The sequence below is a fragment of the Cucurbita moschata genome, unplaced genomic scaffold (genome assembly GCF_002738365.1).
Source record: "Cucurbita moschata cultivar Rifu unplaced genomic scaffold, Cmos_1.0 Cmo_Scf00080, whole genome shotgun sequence".
Lineage (NCBI taxonomy): Eukaryota > Viridiplantae > Streptophyta > Magnoliopsida > Cucurbitales > Cucurbitaceae > Cucurbita > Cucurbita moschata.
In genome coordinates this window covers 189,649-196,259 of record NW_019268596.1, presented here as the reverse complement: position 1 = coordinate 196,259, position 6,611 = coordinate 189,649, and the positions used below count along the sequence as shown (strand labels likewise).

Below are 6,611 nucleotides of genomic sequence, written 5' to 3'. Positions count from 1 at the left end.
ATTTTTGAAGTTCCATTTCCAAGTTTTATATGTTTCTAAAGATGAAGAAATCTATATATTTTCCATTCCAAACTCCAATGGGTGATATGTCTTCCAAGCTTGGGTGGGTTGAATGTGTTGCTTTCATTTGTTTTATTTATGTAATAACAAATGTCTTTTACTTTTGGATTAGTTTTTTTTTTTCTCGCTAATTGAACTAATTTATTTATGTCATTAGGGTTGCTTTATTTTTGTCTCATTTCCCAACATTATTGTTGATTCAACTATTTATTTATGACTTGGACTATATTTTTGTGTTGTTTTTCTTAGATTTTAAAATTATGTTATCAAATTTTGGGTTTATAATTTAGGCACAGATTAAGTTTATATTTTTCTTACTAGAGTAGATGAAATGAGTTCAATTTAGGGCAACGTGGTTTTACTTCAATTTCTAATAACATGAGTTGTTCAAAACCAATGGATAGTTTATATCTAAAAATAAAACGTATATATTAACAAATTTATTTAAAATGACTATTTTTTTTAGAGAATAATAAATGGAGAATTATGTTGTTATGTTGCATACAAGTGATGCTATGATATCACACTATTCTAGGATTATGTTATGTTATAGAACAATGTTATGTTTTCGATATTATTTGATGCATGAACCTTCATGTATCATGTCATGTAAACCATGTTAATACGTACCCTCTATGACTATGAGACATTAGAAAATCATGTATTATTAATGGGAGGTGCATCGAGATACTTTCCCGTTATGATTAGTACAGACACATTCCTTACAATTTTATGTTCCTTATGATATTATGTGGGTCTTTTCCCTTCATGGTATTTGGTAGTGTGAGTGTGCACAAGCTCGACGAGCCAGCCCATAGAGTACTCTTATACGAGCCTACCTAGTGGCCAATGTGCACATTCATGGGTCGTGTGTAGGATAGTACAACATATTCAACCCTGCTCGGACTGAAAAGCAAAGCCAAAACCCATGTCACAAAGCATTTATGAAAGGATAGGTCCAACTATATTACACATGATTCATTTTCCGACCCTGACAATGAGGTTACTTATTGAGCATTTATTAAAGTACTCAAACCATGTGCTACTCTTATTTTCATGTAAAGGTAAGATACCCATTTACGGATGACAACGTGACTTTGAAGGCCAAGGAACCAAAGTTAAGGTAGTTGCATTCATGTTATTTTTAATGATCCTTAGGTTAGACAAGGGCACTATTTAAACTCATGTTATCTATTTTCCATTCATAACAATGTTGTTTTAATAAATTTATTATGAACATTTAAGCCTATAGTACCGTTTATGAAACGTTATAAATGAATTCTTTCATGCATAGTAATCATGTCATGTATGCAGTTGCCGATGAATCAAATTTTAATTTCATTTCGAATATTTTGAATAAAATTGAAACTCAAGGTTAAAATAAATACATCTAAAGGGATAAGAAATGAGAAATTAACTCCAAATGTAAATTTGTTAACTTAATAAGGATTGTTTTAAATTTATGTTACTGTTGTAAATTTGGCTCTATTTCTCAACACCAATATCTTGTTTAATGTTGAGAAAAACTCAAATCTTTGATCTTTTATTTTTTAAACTAAAATATTAGATTTATACTAAAGATTTCATTTTAATTGGAATTTAGTTAGAATTATAGCTTTGATATAACACACCACAAGAAATTAAATACCATATACATTTTTAAAGAAAAAAGGAAATAGGGATTAAAAGTGTTTGTCTTTTGTATAAATGCACGTCATGGCTCCAATGTGCACATTCATGGGTTGTATGTAGGATAGTACAACATATTCAACCTTGCTCGGACTGAAAAGCAAAGCCCAAACCCATGTCACAATGCATTTATGAAAGGATAGGTCCAACTGTATTACACATGATTCATTTTCAGTGAGGTTACTTATCAAGTATGTACCTCATATCAACATAGCTAATCTTCAAGATGCTCTAATCGAGAATCGAACTCGGGTCTATACTGTAGCAGGATACTATTCTACCAATAGACCAATGGTGCATCTACCTTAAAGAAGATCCATAACGTACTCGTATTTTGGTCCTGCAGTTCTTACGAAGCCCTTCACTTTTGGTTTCACTTCGGTGCATCTACCTTAAAGAAGATCCTAATCGTATTTTGGTCCTGCAGTTCTTCCAAAGCCCTTCACTTTTGGTTTCACTTCTCGATTTAAAAACAAAAGGTTCGATAGTCCTACTCGTGAAATTTAAACAATGTTGTGACAAACACAAGTTTGAACATTATGCCAATCTTCAAGCTGCAACAGCCAAGAATCGAACTCGGGTCTATACCGTGGCAGGGTACTATTCTACCACTAGACCACTAGTGCAGGTACCTTCAGGCATATCCATAACGTACTCGTATTTTGGTCATGCAGTTCTACTGAAGCCCTTAACGTTTAGTTTCACCTCATGATTTAAAAAAAAAAAATCTCGATAGTTCTACTCGTGAAATCTATAAATATAAACGATATTGTGACAAACCCAAGTTTGAACATTATGCATTAATATCATTATAGCTAATCTTCAAGATGCACCAGTCGAGAATGAAACTCGGGTCCGTATCGTGGCAGGGTACTCCATACAGTAAACATATTTTGGTCATGCAGTTCTTCTGAAGCCCTTAACTTTTTGTTTCACATCTCGATATAAAAACAAAAAGCTCGATAGTGCTACTCGTGAAATCTATAAAGTTAAAAGAAATATTATACCAAACCAAATTTTGAACATTATGCACTAATATAATAATCATAGCTAATCTTCAAGATGCAAGAACCGAGAATTAAATTCGGGTCTACATTGTTGCAGGGTACTATTCTACCACTAGACCACTGGTGCATGTACCTTCAGGCATATCCATAACGTACTCGTATTTTGGTCATGCAGTTCTTCTGAAGCCCTTAACTTTTAGTTTCACCTCACGATTTAAAAAAAGAAAAAGCTCGATAGTGCTACTCGTAAATTCTATAAATATAAACGATATTGTGACAAACCCAAGTTTGAAACATCATGCACTAATATCATCTTTGCCAATCTGCAAGATGCACTAGCCAAGAATCGAACTCGGGTATGTACCATGGTAGGATACTATTCTACCACTAGACCACTGGTGCATGTACCTTCAGGCATATCCATAACTTACTCATATTTTGGTCATGCAACTCGGGTCTGTACCGTGGCAGGGTACTATTCTACCACTAGACCACTGGTGCATGTACCTTCAGGCATATCCATAACTTATCGTAATTTGGTCATGCAGTTCTTCTGAAGAAAAAGTTCGATACCCAAGTTTGAACATCATGCATTAATATCATCATTGCCAATCTTCAAGATGCATCAACAAAAAATCGAACTCGGGTTTGTACCCTGGCAAGGTACTATTCTACCACTAAACCACTAGTGCATGTACCTTTAGGCATATCCATAACTTACTCGTATTTTTGTCATGCAATTTTTCTGAAGCCCTTAGCTTTTAGTTTCACCTCACGATTTAAAAAAAGAAAAAGCTCGATAGTTCTACTCGTAAATTCTATAAATATAAACGCTATTGTGACAAACCCAAGTTTGAACATCGTGCACTAATATCATCATTGCCAATCTTCAAGATGCACCAGCCGAGAATCAAACTCGGGTCTGTACCGTGGCAGGGTACTATTCTACCACTAGACCACTAGTGCATGTAACTTCAGGCATATCCATAACTTACTCGTATTTTGGTCATGCAGTTCTTCTGAAGCCCTTAACTTTTATGTTCACCTCACGATTTAAAAAAAGAAAAAGTTCGATAGTGCTATTCGTAAATTCTATAAATATAAACGATATTGTGACAAACCTAAGTTTGAGTTTGAACATTATGCACAATATCATCATTGTGAATCTTCAAGATGCACCTCAAGTCGAGAATCGAACCCAAGTCTATACCGTGGCAGGGTACTATTCTACCACGAGACCACTAGTGCATGCACCTTCAGGCATATCTATAACTTACTCATATTTTGGTCATGCAATTCTTCTGAAGCCCTTAGCTTTTAGTTTCACCTCACGATTTAAAAAAAAAAAAAAAGCTCGATAGTGCTACTCGTGAAATCTATAAATATAAACGATATTGTGACAAACCCAAGTTTGAACATTATGCACTAATATCATCATAGCTAATCTTCCAGATGCACCAACCGAAAATTGAACTCGGGTCCGTATCGTGGCAGGGTACTCCATAAAGTACACATATTTTTGTCATGCAGTTCTTCTGAAGCCCTTAACTTTTGGTTTCACCTCTTGTGAAATCTATAAAGTTAAATGATATATTGTAACAAATCCAAGTTTGAACATTATGCACTAATATCATCATAGCTAATCTTCAAGATGCAAGAGCCGAGAATTGAATTTGGGTTTGCATCGTGGCAAGGTACTATTCTACCACTAGACCACTGGTGCATCCACCTTTAGGCATATCCATAACGTACTCGTATTTTAGTCATGAAGTTCTTCTGAATCCCTTAACTTTTAGTTTCACCTCTTGATTTAAAAAAAAAAAAAAAGCTCCATGGTGATATATTGTTAAAAATCGAAGTTTAAACATTATGCACTATTATCATCATAGCTAATCTTCAAGATGCAACAATTGAGAATCGAACTTGAGTCTATACTATGGTAGGGTACTATTATACCACTAGACTATTTGGTTCTTCTACCTTTAAGCACATTCATAACATACTCGTATTTTGGTCATGCAATTCTTCCGAAGCCCACCTCTCAATTTAAAAATAAAAAGCTCGATAGTGCTACTTGTGAAATCTATAAATTTAAATGATATATTGTGTAAAAAGACTCAAGTTTGAACATTATGCACTATTATCATCGATAGCTAATCTTCAAGATGCAACAGTCAAGAATATTGAACTCAGGTCTATACTGTGGCAGGGTATTACTCTACCACTAGACTACCTTTAGGCACATCCATAACAAACTCGTATTTTTGTCATGCAGTTGTTACGAAGCCCTTAAACTCGTGAAATCTATAAATTTAAATGATATTGTGACAAATCTAAGTTTGAAAATTATGCACTAATATCATCATAGCAAATCTTCAAGATGTACCAGCCGAAAATCTAACTCGAGTCTATACCGTGGCAGGGTACTATAACACCACTAGACCACTGGTGCATCTACCTTTAGGCATATCCATAATGGACTCGTATTTTGGTAATGCTGTTCTTCTGAAGACCTTAACTTTTAGTTTCACCTCGATTTAAAAAACAAGGCTCCATAGTGCTACTCGTGAAATCTATAAATTTAAATGATACTGTAACAAACCGAAGTTTGAACATTATGCACGAATATCATCATAGCTAATGTTCAAGATGCACCAGCAGAGAATCAAACTTGGGTNCGATGTTTGAACATTATGCACGAATATCATCATAGCTAATGTTCAAGATGCACCAGCAGAGAATCAAACTTGGGTCTTTATCGTGGCAAGGTACTATTCTACCACTAGACCAGTAGTGCATGTACTTTGGGCATATACATAACTTTTAGTTTCACCTTTTGATTTAAAAACAAAAAGCTCTATAGTGCTACTCATGGATATTATGAAAAAACCAAGTTCAAACATTATGCACTATTATCATCATTGCTAATCTGATGCACCAACCGAGAATCAAACTCTGGTCTGTATTGTGGAAGGGTACTATTTCTACCACTAGACCACTAGTGCATGTACCTTTGGGCATATCCATAATGTACTCGTATTTTGGTCATGCAGTTCTTCCGAAGCCCTTAACTTATAGCTTCACCTTGCGATTTAAAAAAAAAGCTCCATAGTGCTACTCGTGAAATCTATAAATTTAATGATATATTAAAACAAACCAAAGTTTGAACATTATGCACTAATTATATCTAAACTTCATTCAAGATGCAAGAGCCGAGAATCGAACTCTAGTCTGTATCGTGGAAGGGTACCATTCTATCACTAGACCAGTGGTGCATCTACCAGTAGACATATCCATAACTTACTTGTATTTTGGTCATGCAATTCTTCTGAAGCCCTTAACTTTTAGTCTCACCTCTTGATTTAGAAGGAAAAAAAAACTGGATAGTTCTACTTGTGAAATCTATAAATTTAAATAATATTGTGACAAACCCAAGTTTGAGCATGGACTAATATCATCATAGCTAATCTTTAAGATGCACCAACCGAGAATCAAACTCGAGTCTGTACTGTGGCAGGGTGGTAAAACCCAACTTTGAGTATTATGGACTAATATCATCATAGCTAATCTTTAAGATGCACCAACCGAGAATCAAACTCGAGTCTGTACTGTGGCAGGGTGGTAAAACCCAACTTTGAGTATTATGGACTAATATCATCATAGCTAATCTTTAAGATGCACCAACCGAGAATCAAACTCGAGTCTGTACTGTGGCAGGGTGGTAAAACCCAACTTTGAGTATTATGGACTAATATCATCATAGCTAATGTTCAAGATGCACCAGCCGAGAATCAAACTCGAGTCTGTACTGTGGCAGGGTGGTAAAACCCAACTTTGAGTATTATGGACTAATAT

The 6,611-nt window shown here is 34.9% G+C and overlaps 2 non-coding genes across 2 annotated transcripts; both read right to left on the bottom strand.

The window, feature by feature from the left end:
* Nucleotides 1-2,304: 2,304 nt before the first annotated feature.
* Nucleotides 2,305-2,375, bottom strand: TRNAG-GCC. Its single transcript has one exon. It is a non-coding gene; the product is annotated as a tRNA-Gly (tRNA).
* Nucleotides 2,376-3,651: 1,276 nt separating this feature from the next.
* Nucleotides 3,652-3,722, bottom strand: TRNAG-GCC. The gene has a single exon. It is a non-coding gene; the product is annotated as a tRNA-Gly (tRNA).
* Between the last annotated feature and the right edge of the window lie 2,889 nt (nt 3,723-6,611).